A 27,689-nucleotide genomic window follows, 5' to 3' on the forward strand; every position below is an offset into this window, starting at 1 on the left:
GTTCACCCATGTGTGTGACAAATGGCAATATTTCCCTTTTTTGTTTTTAACTGCCAAATAATATTACATCGTATATAGATGTCTCAGAGGAATTCTTTTAAATCATTATCACAGAACCGGATTTAAATACTACTATTTCTGCTTGGATTACATTCTCCTTTCTTGTCTCCACCCCTGCCATCTGGAGGCAGAAATCCCTCCAGAATCACCTCTACCAACTTGTCCACATGTAATATCTCCTGCAGTTCTGGATGGGGCTCCCAATACTCATAAACACTGAGTTAACATAACTAAAATTACCTTGTTTCCTTCCATGTAGTTACATAGCATTTAAGCTTTTGATGACAATTTGCAATGAATGTTTTAGGGCAGTGGATCTCAAGATAAGGTCATGGGTCCAGTATCAGCATTACTTTGGACTTTGTTAAGAACAAAAATTTGCAGGATCCATCCCAGACCCACTGATTCAGAAACTGTACGAAGGAGGCTTAGGAGTCCATGTGTTAACAAGCCTTCCATAGGATTCTGGTGCAGCTACAATGTGAGAATTGCTGGTTTAGTGAAATAACTTCTGAAAAATGTTTTACAAATACCAACTCATTTCAACCTCACCATAGCACCAAAAAGCCTAAAAGGAAAGTATTTATGTTATTCCCATTTTACAAGTAAGGTACATAAAGGAAAGTGACACAACTCCAGGCCATGTGGTTTGTGAGTAGAAAAGTCGTTAATTCAAACTCAGGCAGTCTTGCCCTATGGTCTGAACGTTTAACCATAAAGTTGTGGCTGCCTCACTTAGCTAAACATGGGTAATGTGCCATATCCCATGCCGAGCATTCATGTGATTTATGGTTAGTAATAAGTCAGTTACCAAAGTAGAATTATAGAATCAGAGACTCAGAGTTAGAAGTAACCCTAGAAGCATGTATATGAACATGGTCTTTAGCTCTGCAGAGCTGACAAGATTCTTTTAAATTAAAAATTCACATGATGTCCAAACTTGGATGCTTGCTTTGGAAATGTGGCATGTTTGTCGGGTTTTGGCAGCCACAGTTTATCTTTCTCCCAAAGCTCCTTGGTGATCAACCTCATGGCTTCGTATTCTTTAGTCAATTTCTAACCCAGGTCTGGACTTCCAGACCTCAACTAGAATGAACCATGGAAAGATGACAGCAACATGTTAAACTTATTTTCCTAGGCTTGTTACCTGGGGTCATTTTCTTGCTATCAGTTTCAAAGTGAACTCCTGATAGGAATGTTTGCTTCTCTTAAGAATTTTCATGAGATAAATCTCTACAGTTGCTTCATGTCAGAGCTCTTCTCTGACGTATTTTCTACTTTTCATGTCATCTTCCAGAATTATTAGAAACCTTAGTCATACTGGCACCAATTCTAGTTCCATTTGCTCCACTTAATAACAATTCTAATATTTGTAATTACTTTTATAGTTAGAGTATATGTGTGTCAAAGCCTTTATATGTATTGCTTAATTCTCAGAAATATTCTGATGAGTAAGTGCTAAAATTATACCAGTTTTTCAGATGAGATTGCTGAGGATAAAGGATGCTAAATGATTCAGAGCCAAAATACAATACTGAATTAATTTTAAAATTATAAAACCAATGCTTTTAAGCCTTAAATTTTCTTTCTGTTGGTTTTTTTTTTTTTTTTTTGAGACGGAGTTTTGCTCTTGTTGCTCAGGCTGGAGTGCAATGGCACGATCTCGGCTCACCACAACCTCCGCTTCCTGGGTTCAAGCAATTCTCCTGCCTCAGCCTCCTGAGTAGCTGGGATTACAGGCACATGCCACCATGGCTGGGCGCAGTAGCTCACGCCTGTAATCCCAGCACTTTGGGAGGCCAAGGCGGGAGGATCACCTGAGGTCAGGAATTTGAGACCAGCCTGGCCAACATGGTGAAACCCTGTCTCTATAAAAATACAAAAAAAGCCTTATATTTTCTAACTTCTTCCTGCTTCTATTTATAAAATTTGGAGAGTCCACAGCATATCAAAGAAAAGTTTCACCACTCTTTTTTCTAACCATGCTTAATAATGCAATATGTTTCTATAGATTCATATGGTTTACAAATCACTTTCACCATTGAACATGGCCTCATTTAATAAGAAATTTATGAAATTCAATGATAATGACTTTATTTTGTAATTGTAACTTTATTTTGCAGAAGTTAATTGAGTGTATAATTTGCCAAGATCTCAGAGCTGAGAATAGCGACTCTGAGTTAATTGTTAATCTGAACTCCTAAACCTGTGTTTCCTGGACTATGGTAATTTACCTACACTTTAAGGATGGTTTGACATTTTAATTACCTCTCACCATAGTTTTACCTAATGATTTTATTTAAATCATCCCCCTCTTTTTGTTACTCTTTTCTTAAATGGTATTGTTGGTAAATTCTCAGGCTTTGTATTTTTTCTAGTAAACATGACAATAAATATACATCTTCTTCACCTTTTATATCACCCCTGAGAATTACATTTCCCCTCATCTCTAGGTCTTTGACATTATTTGCTGTCTTTTCTAGTAATTACATACTTCTTACTCCTCATCCTTAATTTATCATCCATACCATCCTTTACATCACCCTCCTAATCAGAGTATTTAACACCAACCAGCCAAGCCCAGTTACAAGTAACAGATCACCTGACAATCATAACAAGCTATGAATTTTAAAACTGACTTATATATATGTCAACAGATAACCAAATGCCAAAATTGTTACATATCTTTTAATCAGGCACAATCATTACCACCTCCCAGCTCCACAATTTTCATATTATTTAATTAACCAAACAGTCAAGACCTCCACTTAGTGATTCCAATAGCAGTGAAGTAGACTGACATCTTGGCCCTTGCTTTTTTGAAGTTACAGACCAGCACGGTAAGTGATAAGTGCCATGAAGAGACATAATGCAGGAAAAGGAGGTAGAAAGAAAATCAGTATCCTCTCTCTTCCAGTACAGTTGCAACTCAATCAACTAAAGTCAAACTACATGACTTGAGGACTTTATATATAGTATTCCATATCTCTAACTTTTCAGAGCTTTCAGAAAAGTTAGTTCCAAAAAATCTTTTTTGGAAGATTTGGAGAAAAATTTGAACCAAATGCATGGTCCTCTTATAAGTCCATGGACTCTGGATTATAGGAAATAGAAAAACTACCTAGGAGGCAATTATAATAGTCCAGCCTTAAAACAATGAATTAAAGTGGTGGTTGTGAGAATAAAGAAATATTTTAGATCTGGAGGAACAAGAGTTAAGATTTTACTTGGGGAATAAAAGAGAGGATGGATGAATCTCACATTTTTGTTGGTGACATCCAAGGATCCTAGGAAAGCCAGGGCTGAAGTAGATAAAAGTTAGAAACCTCATATAGATGCAAACCTGAGAGAAGACTAAGGCAGAAGGAGCACAAGAATGACCACCGTTGTTGTCAAGAGTTTAGAAATAGATGCCTGAAGAGCAGCTCTGCTGACTTTAGTTTTGTACTCTGGTTGCTGTAAATGCTCTGTGTTGCTTTTATAATAAGTATTGTATCAAAAGCCATTGGTTGAGGTTTGCAGAACTCACCATGATTTCTTAAGCCTGGGTAGGAGATGCACCTAAGAGATTTGAGAACTCTTCTAGTTTCTTCTTCTTTTTAATGAAAAGACATGATCATTACTTTACTATATAACATATTAGTGAATACGGCAGCTTGTATTTTCTCAAATGGGACATGGCAAATGAGGCACATTTTTCTGATTTCTCCAGGAAGCTCAGTATCATCTGTCTTTTGGAGGATTTAATTTCTTATGACGTCTGTCATACTATCCAGAGGATACCAATAGTGCTGTTACAGCAAACTAAATATGGCCTGAGAGGGATGTTGTACTTCTATATTTGAGTCCTTGTGGATGAACTGTAATCTAATTTAATCGGTAGACAAGATTGAAAACCTAACTTAGGAATAGGCACCTGTAACAATTGCTGAGTCTTGGCCAATCCTAGCAGCCATACTTCAACCACTCATACACTGCTGAGTGTCAAACTGTGTTCAAATAAGGCAAATGCCAACCTGTAACCAATCCAGCTGTTTCTGTACCTCACTTCTGATTTCTGTATATCATTTTCCTTTTTTTGTCTATAAATTTGTTCTGACCACGAGGCATCCCTATAGTCTCTCTGAATCTGTGGTATTTCTGGAGGATGTCCAATTCATGAATCGTTTTTTTCCTTGTTCAATTAAACTTTGTCAAATTTGTCTGAAGTTTTAACAGATCTGGCATCAGAAGTGGGATTCAAAGTAAAACTCTGGTGACCCCCAGAAATACCAGGTGACCAGGTGAGGTACCTGCTGAGCCCATTGTGCTCACTGTTCTCTTGATTGTAACTGGAGGTCATGGGTGAGTTTTCTCTCAGATTCTGAACTCCAGTGACTTGTGTTTTGGGGTCTCTGAGTTTACTTGAGCAATACTTAGACTGCACCGAGTCTAAGATCAAATTGGATTTCATAATTAACTGGATTGAATTCAATTAGAGGCCTTGGACCTTGGGTAGGTACTTTATTTTTAATAATGGAATTATCTCAGTCCAAGGAGTCTGGGACTCCACCTTCTGGAACTCCAGCTAATTTTATGTATAAAAATTATGGGCCCAGCACGTTTGTTTTGTTTTGTTTTGTTTTGAGACAGAGTCTCACTCTGTCTCCCAGGCTGGAGTGCAATGGCACAATCTTAGCTCATTGCAGCCTCCACCTCCTGGGTTCAAGTGATTCTCCTGCCTTCGCCTCCCGAGTAGCTGGGACTACAGGCACCTGCCACCATGACTGGCTAATTTTTGTATTTTTAGTAGAGACGGGGTTTCACCATGTTGGTCAGGCTAGTCTTGAACTCCTGACCTCAGGTGATCCACCCGCCTTGGCCTCCCAAAGTGCTAGGATTACAGTAGTGAGCCATTATGTCTGGCCGAACGTGTGCATTTTTAGAAAAATTGGTTAACCCCACTAAAGAGAACTTAAGATGGTCACAATGAGGAAGTTTTAATTTGGAAAAAATTGTTTATTTGTGAGGCATATTGGGAAAAGACTATGTCCCACAAAAACAGTGGGACATAGTCTTTCATTGGTATGCAGAGGTCTCCAAAAGACTAAATGAATCAAAAATTAACTCCTTGAAAGATTCTTTGCAAGAAAGCAAATGGAAAGCTTAAGCACCAGACCAAGGACGTGACAAAAGAGGACTGTGCTCTGACTGAACTAACCTCGACTGTTTCTTCTCTTTATCCATTTCTGCCTATATACTGAGTCCACTAACCTTTTTGCTAAATTACCCTTTCACCCTGAAGATGATGAAAAAGAGGAAGTTAGATGCCTTACAAAGTAAGACCTGATCAGCCAGGCCTGCCTGCTATAACCACTTTCACTCCATGGTCTAAAACTGAGCTTAAAGCTTTGTGAAGGACTTCCCTTATTCAAGGGAAAATCTCAAAAATTTACTGAGGAATCCTAATAGGAGCTTACAAGCCAGGGCTTCCTGACCTTTACCAATTTATTCACATGATATTAGGGCCTCGTGAAGCTCAAGAATGGATGGCAGTAGCAGAATGGGACAAACCTGAGGAGGGTATTAAAGACCCCTCCAAAAGCTCCTCATGAGAAGGACCAAAAGTAGCTAGAAAAATGGCTGAGCCGGGCGCGGTGGCTCACGCCTGTAATCCCAGCACTTTGGGAGGCTGAGGCGGGCAGATCACGAGTTCAGGAGATCGAGACCATCCTGGCTAACACAGTGAAACCCCGTCTCTACTAAAAATACAAAAAATTAGCCGGGCGAGGTGGCGGGCGCCTGTAGTCCCGGCTACTCGAGAGACTGAGGCAGGAGAATGGCGTGAACCCCGGGGTCAGAGCCTGCAGTGAGCCGAGATCACGCCACTGCACTCCAGCCTGGGCGACAGCAAGACTCAGTCTCAAAAAAAAAAATGGCTGAAAACATTTTACATTCAATTTCTAAAATTTTTCTGAAAAAAGTTGATTAGTCTGTCATACACTCTTGTAAACAAAAGAAAGGATGAACCAGTTTGAGATTACAGAACTCACTTAGAGACATTGTTTGTGAAACATTCTGGGCTCAAAGTACAGCAAGGAGTATTTCCTGCAGGGACTGAAATAGCATTAACTGCTCTATTATAAATGGACTCCGTCCTGAACTTAGAAGTTTAATTAAAAAACATAAGCTTGGATGGGAAGTTACAGATATGACTGAATTGGTGGCCTTAGCTGAACATTTTGAGAGGACTCTAAAGTAAGAAAAAACTCAAAAAGCTAACAAGGTGACCCTTCAGTTACAACGGCTGCAGGGGCTGGGACCAAAGGGACCTTTCTCATTCTCATTTTAAATCACAACCGAGAGGTCCTAGAACAAGAAATTCTTTACCCCAAGATATCTGCCTTTACTGCAAACAACCAGGGCATTGGAAAACGGATTGACCGCTTTTATACAAGAGGTCCGCCAATAAGCCTCCGTTTAGGCTGAACTGTTTCTCCACTAGAGGGAGCCCAAGAGACCTTAGCCCTCCTAATAATGACATTGACAGGGCTCCGAGGGATTCTCTGCTAAATTGCTCTTGTTAATACCTTTAAATGAACATGGAGAAACAGATTAAAATAAATGGGGAGTCGTGTACAGTCCTGGTGGATACTGGAGCTATTCTATCTACCATAAACCTCACTTTAATAAGCCAGTAATTCCCTCGAAGTAAAAAAGGTCATTTATGTGGTGAGGGTTTTTTATTTGTATTTTTAACATTTATTTTACGTTCCAGGATACATGTATAGGAAGTACAAGTTACACAGGTAAATGTGTGCTATGGTGGTTTGCTGCACCTATCAACCCATCACCTAGCTATTAAGTCTTGCATGCATTAGCTATTTAACCTGATGCTCTCCCTCCCCCTGCCCTGCCCCCTAGGTCCTAGTGTATGTTGTTCCCCTCCCTGTGTCCATGTGTTCTCAATGTTCAGCTCCCACTTATAAATGAGAACATATGGTATTTGGTTTTCTGTTCTTGCATTAGTTTGCTGAGGATAATGGCTTCCAGCTCCATCCATGTCCCTGCAAATGATATAATCTCATTCCTTTTTATAGCTGCATAGTATTTCATGGTGTATACTTACCACATTTTCTTTATTCATTCTATCATTGTTGGGCATTTTGGTTGATTCCATGTCTTTGCTATCGTGAATAGTGCTACAATGAACATATGCATGCATGTATCTTTATAAGGGAATGATTTATATTCCTTTGGATATATACCCAGTAATTGGTTTACTGGGTCAAATGGTATTTGTTTCTAGGTTTTTGAGGAATTGCCCACTGTCTTCCACAATGGCTGAAATAATTTACCTTCTGTGGTGGGGGTTTCAAATCAAGTTCAAGACATTCCTGTATCTGAACCCATCCAATTAACATTGGGGCTGTTTTCAGAAAAATATACTTTTGTATTATGTGATGCTGCTCCAGTAAACTTGTTAGGGTGAGATTTACTTTCAAAGCTAAAAGGGCACATAAACCTTCTTCAGAGTTTCCTGATTCTCCTGAACCAGAATTGTTATGCTGTCTACAGAAATAAATTGATGAGATAGAAACTCAGGCCGGTAATACCCCTGATCTCTCAAAAATACTTAGGTGTTTATGGACCTCTTCCCCAACTGATATGGGAAGAATTAAAAGTGTGCAACCTACGAAAGTCCAAATAGATCATCCTAAGCCTTTGCCTAAATTACTTCAATATCCACTAAAATCTAAAGCAATTCAAGAGCTCTAACCAATTGTAGAAGATTTAATTAAACAAGGACTCATACTCCCATGCAGGAGCCCTTGTAACACTCCAATCCTAGCAGTTAAAAAACCAAAAGGATGAGGTTGAAGATTTGTTCAAGATTTACAGGCAATAATAAAATTGTAATACCAAGATTTCCTGTAGTCCCAAATTCTAATATTTTATTATCTAATGTACCCCCTGATTCCAAGTGTTCACAATAATAGATCTCTTCTTAGCCTTCTTTAGCATTCCAGTTTATAAAGAGAGTCAATACTAGTGTGCCTTTACTTGGTAAAATCAGCAGTACACTTGGACTGTACTGCCACAAGGATTTACCAAAGCCCTTTCTATTTTTCCCAGGCATTGCATCAAGACTTAATGACAATACAGTTTCCTCAAAATTCTACTCTCATTCAGTATATAGATGTATGCTGTCCCACTAAGGAGTGCTCTGTAATGGACTCAGTTTACCTTTTACAGCAACTTTCATATAAATGTCACAAGGCTTCAGTGGAAAAACTTAAGTTTTCAAGGCAAAAAGTCCACTATGTGGGACACGACTTGGCTGCTGAAGGAATTTCCCTCTCATCTAAGAGGATAACAGCTATTCAGAGTTTTCCTTGACCTGCAACCAAAAGACAATTAAGAAGTTTTCTTGGACTTGCAGGATGTTGCAGATTCTGAGTTCCAATTTTTTCCTTCATAGCTTCACCATTGTATGAGCTCACTAAAAATGCTATACCAGAGCCTTTACGTTGGGAAGACAGTCATGAGCAGGGTGTTGGCCAAATGAAATTGACCTTACAACAGCCGTCATCTTTAAGACTTCCAAATTACACTAAGCCTTTCACCTTGTTTGTTCATGAGTATAATAATCAGGCATTAGGAGTCCTTTCTCAAGAACGTGGTAGTAAACATAGGCCCACTGCATACTATAGCCTGCAATTATACCTAGTCACTAAGGCATATCCTAATTGATTAAAAGCAGCAGCAGCAGCAGCAGTGGCCAAGCTGGTAGAAACTTCATCAGATCTTGTTTGAGGAAATGAACTTAATTTGCAAGTCCCACACACTGTGTAAAGTCTATTAAATTCCAACCAAACCCAGCATTTTTCAGTAAGCAGACTAACATCTTATGAATTACTTCTCCTATCTCCTTCTAATCTTCATCTAAAACACTGTAATCTACTTAACCCTGATACTGTTATCTCTGCCCTATGATGGTGAAGACCGCAATTGTGTAAGTGTAATGATATGGTTTGGCTCTGTGTCCCCACCCAAATCGCACCTTGAATTGTAATAATCCCTGTGGGGATTATTGAATCATGGGGGTGGGTCTTTTCCATGCTGTTCTCATGATAGTGAATAAGTCTCATGAGATCTGATGGTTTTATAAAGGGGAATTCTCCTGCACATGCTCTCTTGCCTGCCACCATGTAAGACATTACTTTGCTACTCATTCACCTTCTGCTTCCCCAGCCGTGTGGAACTGTGAGTCAATTATAAACCTCTTTCCTTCATAAATGGCCCAGTCTCAGGTATGTCTTTATTAGCAGTGAGAACAGAATAATACATGTAGTGTCAGAAATAGTGGCCCCTTATGTTGATTTGTAAGATACTTCACTGGATAATCCTGAATTAATAATTTTTTATTGATGGATCCTATGCCAGAAACTCAGAAGGAAAATTTCAGGCAAGATATACTGTTACTACCCAAAATGAGTTAATAGAGAAGGGAACTCTTCCTCAATTTAAGTTGGCCCAACCTGCAGAGCTTTTTGCCCTCACCTGAGCTTGTCATATAGCTAAGGACAAGTCAGTAAATATTTATACAGATAGCAGATATGCTTTTGGAATACTACATGATTTTGGAATGATGTAGAAACTATGAGGGTTTTTCACATCTAGTGGAACCCCCATCAAAAACTGACTCAAAGTAGATGAACTCTTTTCTGCTATCCTTTTACTATTGCAGGTTGCTGTTATTAAGATTGAAGCTCATACTTGTAGAACTGAACTTGAAAGTCAGGATAATGCTTTAGCAGATTTTTATGCTGAATCAGGTAGTGCTGAAACTGTTAAGATATGCAATCTGAATGAACTACATAAGATTAATCCAAGCCAGCTCTCTTGCGATGACTTATTTAATAAACAATGCAGTGCGTCTCATTTGGAAAAACAAAATTGGTATCTAAAAGGATGTAAATTTAATGTAAAGTGCAGACTCACAGAGAGCCCAGATAGCTGCCTGGTGCTTCCTGAGTCTTTGAAGCTTCTATTGTTGAAAGCTCTGCAGTCCACAACTCATCATGGAACAGACAAAACGATCCAAATTATGAAAAAAATACTGGTGGGGTGACTTCCAAAACTGCTAAAATGGTTTATAACCAATGTTTGACTCGTCAAAGCAATAATCCTGCAAAAACAAAGTTTCAGGTAATATATGTCTACCACCTGATGGAATATTTTAGCATTTACAGATAGTCTTCACTGAATTGTCACCCTCAATGGGATATCCATATATTCTTGCAATAGTTTGCACATTTTCTGATTGGATAGAGGCCTTCCAATGTAGTAAAGCTCATGCTGTGATAATAAGAAATTAGAAAATCTTTTTCCTTTACTGGGGGATCCCTGGAAAAATCTTCCAGTGATAGAGGAACTCATTTTACTGGGCAAGTTATAAAGCAGTTAAATAAGGTGCTACCAACGCAGTGGCATTACCATTGTCCCTACCACCCTCACTCTTCTGAAAAGGTTGAAAGAACAAACGTTATATTAAAACTGCAGTTGGCAAAGTTAACTGAATCAATTGGGTTTTAATGGCAATCAGATCCACTTTTGGCTTTAATGGCAATCAGATCCACTTTTATCGGAAAACATAAGTTGACCCCTTATGAAATAGTCACTGGAAGGCCTCATGCTCCTCCTGCTCTCTTAAACTCTGATATAACTAAGTACTGCAAGGCTTTAATGCATTATGCCAAAGTATACTTTTGCCAGGTAAAGGAAACTTTTTGAGATCCACTTAACAGAGGACAATCAGACCCTCCATGGTTTAGAACATGGAGAGTGGGTCTTCTGGAAACAATATCAGAGGAAGACTACTTTTGAACCTTGTTGGAAGGGACCATACCAAGTTCTTCTCACCAGCCACACTGCAGTGAAGCTTCAGGGCCTTGAAACTTGGGTCCACATCTCACAACTCAAAAGGACCCCTTTTGACTTGTGGAACTGTAGACCTGTTGGAGACTTTAAGGTAAAGTTGACCAAGGAAATCTCTCTCCAGGAAGAGATGTCATCCTAGTTGTGGACAGCTTTCCTAAGATCATGGATCAAGACTTCTCTACCATCACGAAAGCCTTATGTGTTTTTCTGTTTTCCTCATCTTTTGTTGCCCTAATCCTTTCGTTTTCCCTACAGGAAAATCCATGGGACCATAATCAGTTGACGGCTTTAGCTCAAGCTTGTGCTAAGCACAAAACCAGAGTAATTGTTGGGTTTGTGGGCTAATGCCAAAAAATCAGGGAATGATTCCACTGATGCCAATGCCTCTCTGTGTTCCCAGTGAGAATCACCCCGAAACTCCAAGGGAGGAATGGAAAACTATTATTGATATTCTAAACATCACTGCTATTTGCTTTCCTACACTCACTAACTTTTTCAGTCAATAACTTGATCATTGCCAATTATAAAAAAACAATCCAAGTGATGCAAGCAAAACGTATATTGTGCTTCCAAGGTATCATGCACTCAAGATTTGGGAATTACCTATGTTGGTACAAGTAATTGCTTGTATAATGTAACTGGATTAAACCCAGTAGGGTCTCCTTTTACTAAATGTGGTTCTACACCCTTGCTATATACTATAAAGGAGCCACAAAAAAAGTAAATTTCCCACTGGATGTTGTTCAGGAGCTATACAGACTTATGGATGAACAAACTTGACTGACCCCTGCTCAAATGCAACTAGGGCGCCCTTTTTTCCAAGCCCTGAGGATCTATATTGGGTCTGTGGAGAATCTGCATATTCTGTTCTACCTCCTCGTTGGTTCGGATCTTGTTATTTTACCTGGCTTGCTCCTGTTTTTTGAATAGCTTCCCCTGAAAATTCTCATGATAGCCCTTATAATTGGAGGCCAAAACGATCAATAACTGAAATTAGCACTAGTTTTGAAAAAGATAAGGATAAGCTAGTTTCCACTGAGGAAATATTCTAGTGGGGCTCCTGGGGGCTCACTCTTGGTGGTAGTGGGGTATCAGTTATATGGATTTTTTTTTCTTCTATTATTATACTTTAAGTTTTAGGGTACATGTACACAATGTGCAGCTTAGTTACATATGTATACATGTGCCATGCTGGTGTGCTGCACCCATTAACTAGTCATTTAGCATTAGGTATATCTCCTAATGCTATCCCTCCCCACTCCCTCCACCCCACTACAGTCCCCAGAGTGTGATGTTCCCCTTCCTGTGTCCATGTGTTCTCATTGTTCAATTCCCATCTATGAGTGAGAACATGCGGTGTTTGGTTTTTTGTTCTTGCGATAGTTTACTGAGAATGATGATTTCCAATTTCATCCATGTCCCTACAAAGGACATGAACTCATCATTTTTTATGGCTGCATAGTATTCCATGGTGTATATGTGCCACATTTTCTTAATCCAGTCTATCATTGTTGGACATTTGGGTTGGTTCCAAGTCTTTGCTATTGTGAATAGTGCTGCAATAAACATACGTGTGCATGTGTCTTTATAGCAGCATGATTTATAGTCCTTTGGGTATATACCCAGTAATGGGATGGCTGGATCAAATGGTATTTCTAGTCCTAGATCCCTGAGGAATCGCCACACTGACTTCCACAATGGTTGAACTAGTTTACAGTCCCACCAACAGTGTAAAAGTGTTCCTGTTTCTCCACATCTTCTCCAGCACCTGTTGTTTCTTGACTTTTTAATGATTGCCATTCTAACTGGTGTGAGATGGCATCTCATTGTGGTTTTGATTTGCATTTCTGATGGCCTGTGACAGTGAATATTTTTTCATGTGTTTTTTGGCTGCATAAATGTCTTCTTTTGAGAAGTGTCTGTTCATGTCCTTCACCCACTTTTTGATGGGGTTGTTTTTTTCTTTTAAATTTGTTTGAGTTCATTGTAGATTCTGGATATTAGCCCTTTGTCAGATGAGTAGGTTGTGAAAATTTTCTCCCATTTTGTAGGTTGCCTGTTCACTCTGATGGTAGTTTCTTTTGCTGTGCAGAAGCACTTTAATTAGATCCCATTTGTCAATTTTGGCTTTTGTTGCCATTGCTTTTGGTGTTTTAGACATGAAGTCCTTGCCCATGCCTATGTCCTGAATGGTAATGCCTAGGTTTTCTTCTAGGGTTTTTATGGTTTTAGGTCTAACGTTTAAGTCTTTAATCCATCTTGAATTAATTGTTGTATAAGGTGTAAGGAAAGGATTCAGTTTCAGCTTTCTACATATGGCTAGCCAGTTTTCCAAGCACCATTTATTAAATAAGGAGTCCTTTCCCCATTGCTTGTTTTTCTCAGGTTTGTCAAAGATCAGATAGTTGTAGATATGTGGCATTATTTCTGAGGGCTCTGTTTTGTTCCATTGATCTATATCTCTGTTTTGGTACCAGTACCATGCTGTTTTGGTTACTGTAGCCTTGTAGTATATTTTGAAGTCAGGTAGTGTGATCCCTCCAGCTTTGTTCTTTTGGCTTAGGATTGACTTGGCAATACGGGCTCTTTTTTGGTTCCATATGAAACTATTCCAATCAATAGAAAAAGAGGGAATCTTCCCTAACTCATTTTATGAGGCCAGCATCATCCTGATACCAAAGCTGGGCAGAGACACAACTAAAAAAGAGAATTTTAGACCAATATCCTTGATGAACATTGATGCAAAAATCCTCAACAAAATACTGGCAAACCGAATCCAGCAGCACATCAAAAAGCTTATCCACCATGATCAAGTGGGCTTCATCCCTGGGATGCAAGGCTGGTTCAATATACGCAAATCAATAAATATAATCCAGCATATAAACAGAACCAAAGACAAAAACTACATGATTATCTCAATAGATGCAGAAAAGGCCTTTGACAAAATTCAACAACACTTCATGCTAAAAACTCTCAGTAAATTAGGTATTGATGGGACGTATCTCAAAATAATAAGAGCTATCTATGACAAACCCATAGCCAATATCATACTGAATGGGCAAAAACTGGAAGCATTCCCTTTGAAAACTGGCACAAGACAGGGATGCCCTCTCTCACCACTCCTATTCAACATAGTGTTGGAAGTTCTGGCCAGGGCAATTAGGCAGGAGAAGGAAATAAAGGGTATTCAATTAGGAAAAGAGGAAGTCAAATTGTCCCTGTTTGCAGATGACATGATTGTATATCTAGAAAATCCCATTGTCTCAGCCCAAAATCTCCTTAAGCTGATAAGCAACTTCAGCAAAGTCTCAGGATACAAAATCAATGTACAAATATCACAAGCATTGTTATACACCAATAACAGACAAACAGAGAGCCAAATCATGAGTGAATTCCCATTCACAATTGCTTCAAAGAGAATAAAGTACCTAGGAATCCAACTTACAAGGGACGTGAAGGACCTCTTCAAGGAGAACTATAAACCACTGCTCAATGAAATAAAAGAGGATACAAACAAATGGAAGAACATTCCATGCTCACGGGTAGGAAGAATCAATATCATGAAAATGGCCATACTGCCCAAGGTAATTTATAGATTCAATGCCATCCCCATCAAGCTACCAATGACTGTCTTCACAGAATTGGAAAAAACTACTTTAAAGTTCATATGGAACCAAAAAAAAGTTGTATGGAATTTAAAGCTAATTTGTGAATTGGGGAAAATCTTAGATTTTTTAGCCAATTAGACCTCCCAGAGTTTCAGATGGGTAAAAGCTACTCTCCAAAAAGTAGATGACAACATACACGTTCAAAACAAGCACTTAATGGAACATCATGCAGCTTTAGATCTTTTGCTCAAGCTGAAGGCATATGTTTGGTGTTAAACAGAACTGAATGTTGTACTTATCTCACCCCTGATTTAGTTACTACAGAAAGCTTAATTTAAAAGGTGGGTGATACTGCTGTTTCCTTAGACACTACTACCAAATACCTTAAAGAAATCTCTCAAGAGAAAGGAACCCATGATGTGTTTACAGGAGCAACTAACATTTGGTTTGCACATAATCCTAAGTGGTGGATGATACGCTTGGGTTTTCCAAGGGTTTCTAATCTTTATATTTCTTCCAATAAGTTTCCAAGTTATTATGATTTGTATAACACCAGGGTAACAAGGAAAATGAGTACCTCCTTAAATTAGGCTACTTTCCAGCGAACTATGGTCCTTAGTCGCTATCACACTCCAATGAGGGCTAGGACCAATTAGACCCTAATATTGTTAAACTGCCTATATTGTATAAACCTTAACTTGGTTAATTTGGTTCAGTTCATATTAGTCCATTTTCACACTGCTGATAAAGACATACTCAAGACTGGGCAATTTACAGAAGAAAGAGGTTTAATTGGATTTACAGTTCTACGTGGCTGGGGAAGCCTCGCAATCATAGCAGAAGGCAAGGAGGAGCAAGTCACATATTATGTGGATGGCAGCAGGCAAACAGAGAGCTTGTGCAGGGGATCTCCTCTTTCCAAAACCACCAGATCTTGTGACACTTATTCACTATCATGAGAACGACATGGGAAAGACTTTCCCCTGTGATTCAGTTACCTCCCACTGGGTCCCTCCCACAATATGTGGGATTTTAAGATGAGATTTAGGTGGGGACACAGCCAAACCGTATCAGAACTCTTATTAAGGAGCATGTCTTAGGCATTTTGATATGATTCTTTTGATAGTCGCAATAATAGCCCCCCTGGTGTACTGTATCCTCTTAAGTCTTAAATGTTTTATATATAGCCATCCATTGAGTGTTAATAGTCTCACTCCAACTGGGTCAGCAAGAACATAAAGATTCATTCAGCTGGAAAAAAGATGTGACTTGTGAATTTCATATTGACACCCAAGAAGATGTGTGAAGCTCCATACTAAAACTAAAGAGGACTTGTAAACTCCACACAGACCAAATAAGTCTTTTCGATTGTGAGAGAGACTTGTGTCAATGCCTAAAGTTTTGGTCAATCTCGCTAAATTGAGAGGTTAACCAAAAGGGGGGAAATGTTAATGCAAATTAAATATGGCCTGAGAAGGATTTCATATTTCTATATTAGAGTGCTTGGGGATGAACCATAACCTAACTTAATAGGTAAACAAGATGGAAAACCTAACTTAGGAGTATATGCCTGTAACATTTGGCCTATCCTAGCAGTTATACTTCAACCACTCATACACTGCTGAGTGTTCAAACTGTGTTCGAGTAAGGCAAAAGCCAACTTGTAACCAGTCCAGCTATTTCAGTACCTCACTTCTGATTTCTGCATGTCGTTTTTTGTCTATAAGTTTGTTCTGACCATGAGGAATCCCCAGAATCTCTCTGAATCTGCTGTGATTCTGGGGGCTGCTTGATTCATAAATCTTTTTTTTTCTTGCTCAATTAAACTTCGTTAAATTTAATTTGTCTGAAGTTTTCTTTTAATAGTGCTTAGTAGTAAAGAACATTTTGCTAAATTGTCATGAGTCTTTGCTCAAGGTGTTCAGCTTTTTCTTCTAATCTGGTTTTCAGCCCTAGATCATGTGTTTCTTCATTATTATGCACAGGATCTAGTCAAGGGATATGTTTTGTATGTTCATATGGAATGTCCACAGAAGGGTGGTGGTGTACTATCATCCTGCCATTGGACATCACATCAAACTTGACTTTGCAATTATAGTCATCTGGTAGAGAAGACTACTTACATTTATGACAGATACACTATAAAGCCCCATTTATGATTGGAAGTAAATGTTTCAACATAATTCTCTGTGATATCACCTATTTTACTGCTGCTATTGCTATGATGTATTGAGATACTTATAAAGTGGTATAAAAAAAGATGTTCTCAAGAGAAACTGCTTTTAAACTGCCTCTAGACATACCAATTTTCATCCCTTGATGACTCCTTACTGTAAGGTTCCTGTATCGGTTCGAACCCCGAAGAGTGTGCCAATAGAAAACACGAATAGGTGTGGAGAAACATGCTGTTTTAATGAGCACCTAATAGGCCTCTGCCCCAAATGAGGACAGGGCAAAGGTTTTATAGTCTCCTATAAACAGAAAGCATCCTAGTCTGATGTAACTGCTACGTTGTACCCGGATGGCCTCTTTCTCGATCTTCAGGGGTATCTTCCAGCCAGAGTAGGTATCTTCCGGCTGGCTCTCTTCCTGCTTCTGCTATCTTGCTGACACATGCTGCTGACACCAAGTGGCCTTGCGCTTTGGGACTGGGCCTGAGAAGGGAGGAGTTAATTCATCTCCTTAAGCTTTCAGGCCCCCGGGGAGAATCTTATACTCACCACAGGCCTGTCATCTTGTTTCCCCCTCCAGTTTTGTTGAGACAAAGCATCAGAGGTTGTCCAAAAGTGAATGTGCTATGTTAAGAGAGGTGGCAGTACAATATAGTCAGGATTTCATGAGCATTTTCTAAGAGCAAGTGGAGAGTGAACCAGAGGTGTCAGCACATGAAGTAGACTCAAGTGCACTATAATTAACCTCCATAACCACCCTAGAAGTTGTGTTTAGAGGATGCCTACCAGGTGTTTTCTGATGTCAGCCATTGGGAAGAAGAGTGAAGGAATCCAAAACCAAAATTATGGGCAAACCATACAGTGTCTGGTTAGGCCATCAGCTATGGTATAAACCTTTCTACACCACTGAGGCATTCTGAGGTATGGAGTTGTACTAACATGGGTTGTAGGAATTTTGAATAGGGTAAGGTCTACAGAATCATATCCTTGTCAGGATGCTGCTTTACAAATTTTTTTTAAAGCCAGCAATTACACTGTTTATTATCTCTTCCCTCTTTTAATCTCAGCTGTGTCATTGATTTAATACTATATTTTATTAGGACCTTGCTCATTCTTCTCTAATACCAAAATGCCATGATTCTTCAAACCCAGTTTCTCTGATAGTAGGGAAAAGTAACTAAGCCTCAAAATTTTGTGAAAGCTTTATATGCTTTTATATATATACAAGAGGTACTATGTTTTCCAGTATGTTGCAGAATTAAGTATAAATAGAATAAATGGGGGAGTTTCTTAGGGGAGGTGTCTTGGATTTTAAGGATTTATCTTCATATACATAATTCGCAAAATATTTAGAAGTTTTTATTTTCCATTGTTATTTTAAGTCACTAAACAATGTTGTAAAATATATTAGACATTCTTCTCTTGAAATAAGCTATAGACATGTATTAGGAAATTATGAGAGAATGAAGCTTTATATGGAAAGATCCAGTAAAAAGGATTCCAAAAATCACTGACCATCACAGAGAAGTTACTTTTTCACTTCCTTCAACAGAGATTTAAATTTAATACATTCTGAGAATAACCACTAAACAATGCAGAGCAAAGTTCATGATGTTAGAGAAGGGGTTGGCAAACTTTCTGCAAAGGACCAGATAGTGATATGTTAGGCTTTGTGGTCCATATGGTCTCTTTCACAAGTCCCAACTCTGCTTTTGTAGGGAAAGCAGCCATAGATAATAAGTAAACAAGTGAGCATGGCTATGCTCCGATAAAACTTTATTTATAGCCATGGAAATTTAAATTTCATATAATTTTAATGTATCACAAAATATTATTCTTTTGATTTTGCTTTTAATCATTTAAAAATTCAAAAACCATTCTTACATGCTGCCTACTCCAGGGTGTGCAGGGGATCAGGATGCAGCACCAGCAGAGCAGGAACCCGGCTGCCTGCCTCCACACCCTCAGGCAGCCCCTTAAACCTTAAAACTTTAAAGCCCCTTAAAGTGACAAGGCAGTGGCAAAACAAAACAAAACAAACAAATCCATTCTTAGCTCACCATACCAAAACAGTCAGGAGGTGAGATTTGGCCATAGTTTGCCTGCTCCTGTGTTAGAGCTGAACATTCTCATGGTGTTCTTTGTCGTGGAGATATTATCCGGACACTGGCATTTATTGTCATATTAAACTTTGATCTAGCACTTTTAATACAAAAGGGAACAGTTTGAGGGTTTTCTTTAACTTAAAATCCAGGACTAAATACCTAAACATTGCTTTAAGAGATTTATCTTTAGAAGTCAAAAGTCACTTTTTGTCCAGAACATAGCCATTGTGTAATCTGGAGTTTCTTGTGCAGTATTCCATGAGAATCCTGCCAGCATACCAGAGTAATATATTCCAGCATTGACAAGATTCTGATGCAGTCTTAAAGGATGCCTAACTAGACAGATAATTTAAAACTTTGCAGTCTGCAAGTAAATGCCCTTTTCTTTCTTTTCAGAATTCTGTATTTAGAAAAGAGAGGATTTACTTCTGATCATCATAAGACGACAATCAAATCCCAGTGCTCTATAAGAATGAATCATTTTGCATTTGAGAAGAAGGATAAACACTAAAAGAAAAGCACACACAAGGCCCATCCTTAGGGACTAAAAAAAGAGTGTGATATGAGAGAAAGTATTTAAGTGATAGGATGAAGTCATGGATGTAGCTTTGGATAAGATAAAATAAAAGACTTTTGTATTAAATTAAATTGATGTATGCTCAGAGAACATTAACCTAAACCAAAAATATCAAGGGTAAGATTCATCAAATATTCAGAAGAAGCATTTTAAATTCTTAAAACTTCCTAACACCTACGCTCTCAGGTAGTGTTTAATATTAATAATAATAAGAAGAAGAAGAAAAAGAAAAAAAAATATTTTGCAAGCCTTGTTTTTCTGCTAAGCTTAAGTGAGGAAAGTCATACCTGAAAATGCATAGCAGCAAGATATTTTCAAATCCGGTAGTCTAGGTCAAAGAAATCCCAGTTGTAGGAGTTGAAAGAGCTAAAGTTGAAAGAGTTCACATAGATCAACGTTTTTGTCCTGTACATGGATTAAACACAATACTAGATGGAAAGTAGGATGCTGGTAATTAACAAGCTAGGACAGATTTATCCCAAGTCTAAATGAGAAAAATGGTTGGAAACTCTGGGTGACTCCTGCACATATTGAAAACAAATGTTTCTTTCTGTTTAATGTGAAAGCGAAGTCTTAAATGTCTTTTAATTAAATTTATTTTCCACTCTTTTTGGGTCATTAATTAATTAAAATGTCTTTTTATTAAGTTTATTTTCCGCTCTTTTGTAGGTTTAATATTCCTTTGATGGACAACGAACAGTGAGTCAAGACATCCCTGACTACTATTTAACACTAAATTCTCTACTTAACAGAAAAATAATAAAGCATAAGAAATTCCTGGCTAATCTCATGGACACTTAGAGCAATTCACCAGCTAGCACAGTGGTTAAACATGTCCTCCACTAAAGTGAAACACAGAACAGACCTTTCCTTGTTAAGGCCAAGAGTGTTTACTGGAATCTGAGAACTCCAAATACGTGGCTCATAAATATGTCACTTTTTAACAATGCAAGGGAATGTGGAAAATATAGCTATGGAGTGAATGAAAGGTCTGCAAACAGACACATTTAACTATAAATATGGAATGTAATTTATATCCTCCTCTTCTATGCCACTGCTATTTACATCAGTGACATTTCTAGTCTTATACCAGGCAGTCTATACAAACTTATATCATGAAGAGACACAGTCTTTGCATTGAAGAGTTAATAATCTAACGAAGAAAAAAAAGTGACAAATCATTACTTTTATCACACCTTTTTTATCACACACACCTATTCAGGAGTGCATATCCAAATAGCCACATATGAAGGTAAGCCAGTAAGCCTGCATTTACTGCTTTGATTTTAAAAATAATAGTTGCCTGAGAATGATGTCAGCAAGATGGCCGACTAGAAGCGCCTAGAGCTCTTCTTCCCCACTAAATCCTCCTCCTAAACAGCAAACAAACAACTATATTTTGACCAAAATAAAGAAGAGTACCACAGAACAGCAAAGCAGCAGCAGAAATCCTGCAGAGCACAGAAACCCAGGATGCTGCATGGAGAAGGGAAGGAAACACCTTGCCCTCACTACCCCCATCTTCCCAGTTGGGATCAGTTTGGGAGTAGGAGAGACTTCTCTCTGCTGGGAAAAGGTAAGCAATAGGATCCCAACAGCCACCATCAGCATCGTGGACACTTTCAGTCCTCATAGGTGTCCCTCACAGGGTCTAAGCCCAGCTGAGAGAGCTCCTAGAGTCCACGGACTGAGCTACTTTCAGAGATGAAGCTGACACTGTGCACTGCCCACCTCCCTGTGGCCCTTGCTACTATTGCTCTGCACCATCTTATAAGCAGAGGCACAGTTAAAGTGCATGCTATTCCAGTGGCAAGCAGCCATTGCATCTATCTATCCCTGAGGCTCAGCTGCCGCTGCACCATGCCCACCCAGTAGTGCACCATCCCCAAGCAGAGCTGCTATGCCCTATGCCCAGAGCCAAGCTCCTGCAAAGCCACCCCATGCCCCCCATCCCAGTTACTGCTGGATCCTCCCTATAGGGCTGAACTGAAGTAATACCCCACTCCTGCAGACCCAGAGGCTTGAACTACCAGAACAGTTGTGCCCCCAGCACCACAGCCAAGGTAGCACCCCATTCCCCCAGCAACCTGCATCTCCAGCACACTGGAGAAATGTGTCTTCAGCCTCAGAACAGGCATAGTACCCTGTGCCCCAGGGACCTCAGTCCTCCTGCACAAGGAATTATTTGTGTCCCTAGTGCCAAAGCTGAGGGCAGCAGCATGCTACCCCCCAGGAAGTCTGAGCCTCTAGTCCATCAAAACAGTTGCATTTCCCAGCACCATAGCTGACATGGTGCCTGAACCCCAGAGATCCAGAGGCTCTGCTGACTCATGTAGCTATACTTTCTGGGGTTGAGCAGATGCAGACCCTTGCATCCCGGGGTATCAGACCCTTGCATGAGCTGTGTGACCTCACTGTCCAGGCTGAACAGGTATAGCACCTCGCCTATCTGGAAATACATTAGCCGTCTGCAGTTTAAGTTGTAGCACTCCACCTCTGTAAGGAGGGGTCTCATCACTGTGTTTTTCCCTACCCGCAGGGTTCAAGCAACTGCAGCATCTTTCCATTCTTGGGTCCATGTTGCTGCTGCTGCACCTGGCCTCACAGAGCTAATTTGCAGCCCCAAATTGAAGCGGTCCTAAATTCAAGGCCTGAGGCTCTGAAGCATCCGTTCCTTCTTGCACAGGCTAGTGCTGTACCCTACCCCTCAGGGTCAAAATCACAGCTATATCTCAGGACTCTGGATAAAAACTTGGGTGTATCTCAGAACAACAGACCCTGGCTTAGTGGGAGAAATGCATTCACTTGTGCCTCAGAAAGTGAACCTGCACTTTAAATCCCCAGGACTGCAATAGTTTTGTAAGACCTCAAGTCCACAAACCTGACTCTACAGCTACTCCAAGCACCTATGTCCTGGATTGCAGTGCCACTGTGGGTACCAATGAGCCACGGAAGACTCAGCACCAACAGAGATCCCCTCAACTAAGATTTCCCACTGTGAGGAACTCTTAGCAAATCTGTTAACCAAAGAGGATTCTTAAAGCCCTTGCCCTAATAACTTATACAGCTACTATCACTGCCACAACCTCTGCAGCCTAGATCACTGAGTCACCCTCAGTGATTGCTAACATTGATCACAGCCAAAGAAACTGCATGGAGATTACTCTACTATACCCACATGGAACCAGAGTCACCACATCCTGCCCAACCCACACCCTCAAGCACATCTGCAGATAAAAGTATTTCCCTATGAAAGCCAATCGATAGAATTTGGAAGAGCTGACTGCACAACCAGAGACATACATATCAATGCAGGGACACAAGAAACATGAAAAAGAAAACAAGATACTACCAAAGAACACAATGATTTTCCAGTAACTAACCCTAAAGAAATGAAAATTTATAAATTGCCCAAAAAGAAATTCAAAAATTCAAAACAATGATCTTAAGGAAACTCAGCAAGATGCAAGAGAATACAAAAATTCCAGAAAAGGAATTCATGACCAGAATGAGAAATTTAATAAAGAGACAGGTATCATTAAAACAACCACCAGCACCACTACCACTAATCTTGGAGTGGAAGAATTAAATGAATAAAATAAAACATACAATTGAAAGCTTCAACAGCAGACCATACTGATCAGAGGAAAGAACCTATGAACTTGAAGACTGGTTTTTTAACATGACTCAGAGGGGCAAAAAAAAAAAAAAAAAAGGAATAAATATAGTCTATAGGGCATTATTAAGCAAACAAATATTCAGATTATAGGGATTCCATAGGAAGAAGAGATGGAGAAAGACAAAGAAAACTTCTTTAATAAAATAATTGTGGGGAAATCCCAAGTCCTTGATGAGATGTGGACATGCAGACCCATCAAGATTATAGGTTCCAAAATAGATTCAACCCAAGGAAGTCCTGTCTTAGGCACATTATAATAAAACAGTCAAAAGTCAAAGACAAAAAGAATTCTAAAAGCCACAAAAGAAAAGCACCTACATCACAGATAAGAGAACCATCATTACTATTAGTGGATTTCTCAGGGAAAAACTTGCAGGCCAGGAGAGAACGGGATGATATAGTCTAAGTGTTTGTTTGTTTGTTTGTTTTTTAAAAGCCCTGCTGGCCAAGAATATTATGCTTAGCAAATCTGTTATTCAAAAATGAGGGAGAAATAGTCTTTTCAGATAAGCAAAACCTGAGGAAATTCATCAGTAGTCCTACTTTATAAGAAAAGCTTATGGCAGTTCTTCAAATGGAAATGAAAATATGATAATTACTGTCACTAACACATATGAAAGTATAAAACTCACTAGTAGAGATAAATTTAGAGTCAAATTTGGAATGTGCCAATATTGTAAAGCTGGTGTGTAAACCACATATATCTTCAATATGAAGGTTAAAAGTGAAAATGGTCAAAAATAACAAAAGCTACAATAAGTTGTTAAGGAATACACAACATAAAAAGATGTAAATTATGACATTCAAAACATAAATAGGGGAGGGATAAAAACCTAAAGTTTCATTATGTGACAGAGTTATTTTTAGCTTACAACTGCAGATTGTAAGCATAAAATATTTTATGTAAGCCTCATAGTAACCACAAAATAAAAAACTACAGCAGATATACAAACAAGAAAGAAAGGAATCAAAGCTTAGCATTATAGAAAATTATCAAATCACAGATGTAGAAAAGAAAAGAGGGGGGATTGCTGGCAAGCAATTCCTAATAGGAACAGCTCTGGTCTGTAGCTCCCATCAAGATCGACACAGATGGCGGATGATTTCTATATTTCTAACTGAGGTACCTAGGTCATCTCATTGGGACTGGTTGGACAAGGGGTGCAGCCCAAGGAGGGCGACTGAAGCAGGGTGGGGCATTGCCTCACCTAGGAAGCACAAGGGTCAGGGAACTCAACTCCCTCTCTTAGCCAAGGGAAGCCATTAGGGACTGTACCATGCACTCTGGCCCAGATACTGAGCTTTTCCCATGGTCTTCACAACCTGCAGACCAGGAGATTCCCTCCAGTTCCTATGTCTCTAGGGCCCTGGGTTTCCAGCACAAAACTGAGCAGCTGTTTGGACAGACACTGAGCTAGCTGCATGAGTTTTTTTTTTTTTTTTTTTTTAATACCCCAGTGGCACCTGGAACACCAGCAAGACAGAACTGTTCACTCCCCTGGAAGGGGGCTGAAGCCAGCAAGCCAAGGGGTCTGGCTCAGCGGGTCCCACCTCCACGGAGCCCAGCAAGCTAACATCCACTGGCTTGAAATTCTCATGCCAGCACAGCAGTCTGAGCTCAACCTGGAATGCTCAAGCTTGGTGGTGGGAGGGACATCTGCCATTGCTGAGGCTTGATAGGCAGTTTTACCCTCACAGTATAAACAAAGCCACTTGGAAGTTTGAACTTGGCACGAGCTCACTGCAGCTCAGCAAGGCCACTGCAGCCAGACTGCCTTTCTAGATTCCTTCCTCTCAGAGCTGGGCATCTCTGAAAAAAAGGCAGCAGCCCCAGTCAGGGACTTATAGATAAAAACCCCCACCTCCCTGGGACAGAGCACATGGGGGAAGGGGCAGTTGTGGGCATAGCTTCAGCAGATTTAAATGTCCCTGCCTGATGGCTCTGAGGAGAGCAGCGGATCTCCCAGCACAGTGTTCGAGCTCTGATAAAGGGATGGAGGAAGATTTACCAAGCAAATGGAAAGCAAAAAAAACAAAAAAAACCAAAAAAAACCCAAAAAAAAAAACAAAAAAAACCCAAAAAAAAAAACAAAAACAAAAAAAAAAACAAGGGGTTGCAATCCTAGTAACCGATAAAACAGACTTTAAAACAACAAAAATCAAAAGAGACAAAGAAGGGTATTACATGATGGTAAAGGGATCAATGCAACAAGAAGAGCTAACTATCCTACATATATATGCACCCAATAAACGTACTCCATCACATAAACAGAACCACTGACAAAAACCACATGATTATCTCAATAGATGCAGAAGTCCTTCAACAAAATTCTACAGCCCTTCATGCTAAAAACTCTCAATAAACTAGACATTGATGGAACATGTCTCAAAATAATAAGAGCTATTTATGACAAACCAACAGCTAATATACTGAATGGGCAAAAACTGGAAGCATTCCCTTTGAAAACTGGCACAAGACAAGGATGCCCTCTCTCACCACTCCTATTAAAAGTAGTATTGGAAGTTCTGGCCAGGGTAATCAGGCAAGAAAAAGAAAAAAGAGTGTTCAATTAGGAAAAGAGGAAGTCAAATTGTCTCTGTTTGCAGATGACATGATCTTATATTTAGAAAACCCCATCATCACAGCCCAAAATCTCCGTAAGCTGATAAGCAACTTCAGCAAAGTCTCAGGATACAAAATCGATGTGCAAAAATCACAAGCATTCCTATACATCAATAACAGAGAGCCAAATCATGAGTGAACTCCGATTCACAATTGCTACAAAGAGAATTAAATACCTAGGAAAACAACTTACAATGAATGTGAAGGACCTCTTCAAGGAGAACTACAAACCACTGCTCAAGGAAATAAGAGAGGACACAAACAAATGGAAAAACATTCCATGCTCATGGATAGGAAGAATCAATATCGTGAAAATGGCCATACTGTCCAAAGTAATTTATAGATTAAATGCTGTCCCCATCAAGCTACAATTGACTTTCTTCACAGAATTAGAAAAAAACTACTTTAAATTTCATATGGAACCAAAGAAGAGCCTGCATAGCCAAGACAATCCTAAGCAAAAAGAACAAAGCTGGAGGCATCATGCTACCTGACATCAATCTATACTATAAGTCTACAGTAACCAAAACAGCATGGTATTTGTACCAAAACAGATATATGGACCAATGTAACAGAACAGAGGCCTCAGAAATAAGGCCACACATCTACAACCATCTGATCTTTGACAAACCTGACAAAAACAAGCAATGGGGAAAGGATTCCCTATTTAATAAAGGATGTTGGGAAAACTGGCTTGCCATGTGGAGAAAGCTGAAACTGGATCCCTTCCTTACACCTTATACAAAAAGTAACTCAAGATGGATTAAAGACTTAAATGTAAGACCTAAAACCATAAAAGCCCTAGAAGAAAACCTAGGCAATACACTTCAGGACACAGGCATGGACGAAAACTTCATGAATGACACACCAAAAGCAATGGCAACAAAAGCCAAAATAGACAAATGGGATCCAATTAAACTAAAGAGCTTCTGCACAGCAAAAGAAACTATCATCAGAGTGAACAAGCAACCTACAGAATGGGAGAAAATTTTTGCAGTCTATCTATCTGACAACGGGCTAATATCCAGAATCTACAAATAACTTAAACAAATTTACAGGAAAGAAACAAACAACCTCATCAAAAAGTGAGTGAGGGATATGAACAGATCCTTCTCAAAAGAAGACATTCATGCAGCCAACAAACATATGAAACAAAGGTCATCATCACTGGTCATTAGAGAAATGCAAATCAAAACCACAATAAGATGTCATCTCATGCCAGTTAGATTGGCAATCATTAAAAAGTAGGTAACAACAGATGCTGGAGAGGATGTAGAGAAATAGAATGCTTTTACACTGTTTGTGGGAGTGTGAATTAGTTCAATCATTGGGAAGACAGTGTGCTGATTCCTCAGGGATCTAGAACTAGAAATACCATTTCACTCAGTGATCCCATTACTGGGTATATACCCAGAGGATTATAAATCCTTCTACTATAAAGACACATGCACACATATGTTTATTGCAGCACTATTCAAAATAGCAAAGACTTGGAACCAACCAAAATACCATCAATGATAGACTAGATAAATAAAATGAGGCACATATGCACCATGGAATACTATGCAGCCATAAAAAAAGGATGAGTTCATGTCCTTTGCAGGCACATGGAAGATGCTGGAAACTACCATTCTCAGCAAACTAACAGAAGAACAGAAAACCAAACACCACATGTTCTCACTCATAAGTGGGAGTTGAATAATGAGAACACATGGACACAGGGAGGGGAACATCACACACTGGGGCCTGTTGGGGGGTTGGGGGCTAGGGGAGGGATAGCATTAGGAGAAATACTTAATGTAGATGATGGGTTGATGGGTGCAACAAACCACCATGGCACGTCTATACCTATGTAACAAACCTGCACACTCTGTACATGTACCGCAGAACTTAAAGTATAATAATAAAAGGGAGGGAATGAAGGAGTTACAAAACAACCAGAA

At 39.3% G+C, this 27,689-nt stretch overlaps 1 protein-coding gene across 1 annotated transcript in view; it reads right to left on the reverse strand.

Moving 5' to 3' along the window:
- IGSF10 (immunoglobulin superfamily member 10) overlaps positions 1 to 27,689 on the reverse strand; it is a 100,896-nt gene that overhangs the window by 25,612 nt on the left and 47,595 nt on the right. The window lies entirely within an intron of this gene.

This window comes from Pongo pygmaeus, chromosome 2 (genome assembly GCF_028885625.2).
Source record: "Pongo pygmaeus isolate AG05252 chromosome 2, NHGRI_mPonPyg2-v2.0_pri, whole genome shotgun sequence".
Classification (NCBI taxonomy): Eukaryota; Metazoa; Chordata; class Mammalia; order Primates; family Hominidae; genus Pongo; species Pongo pygmaeus.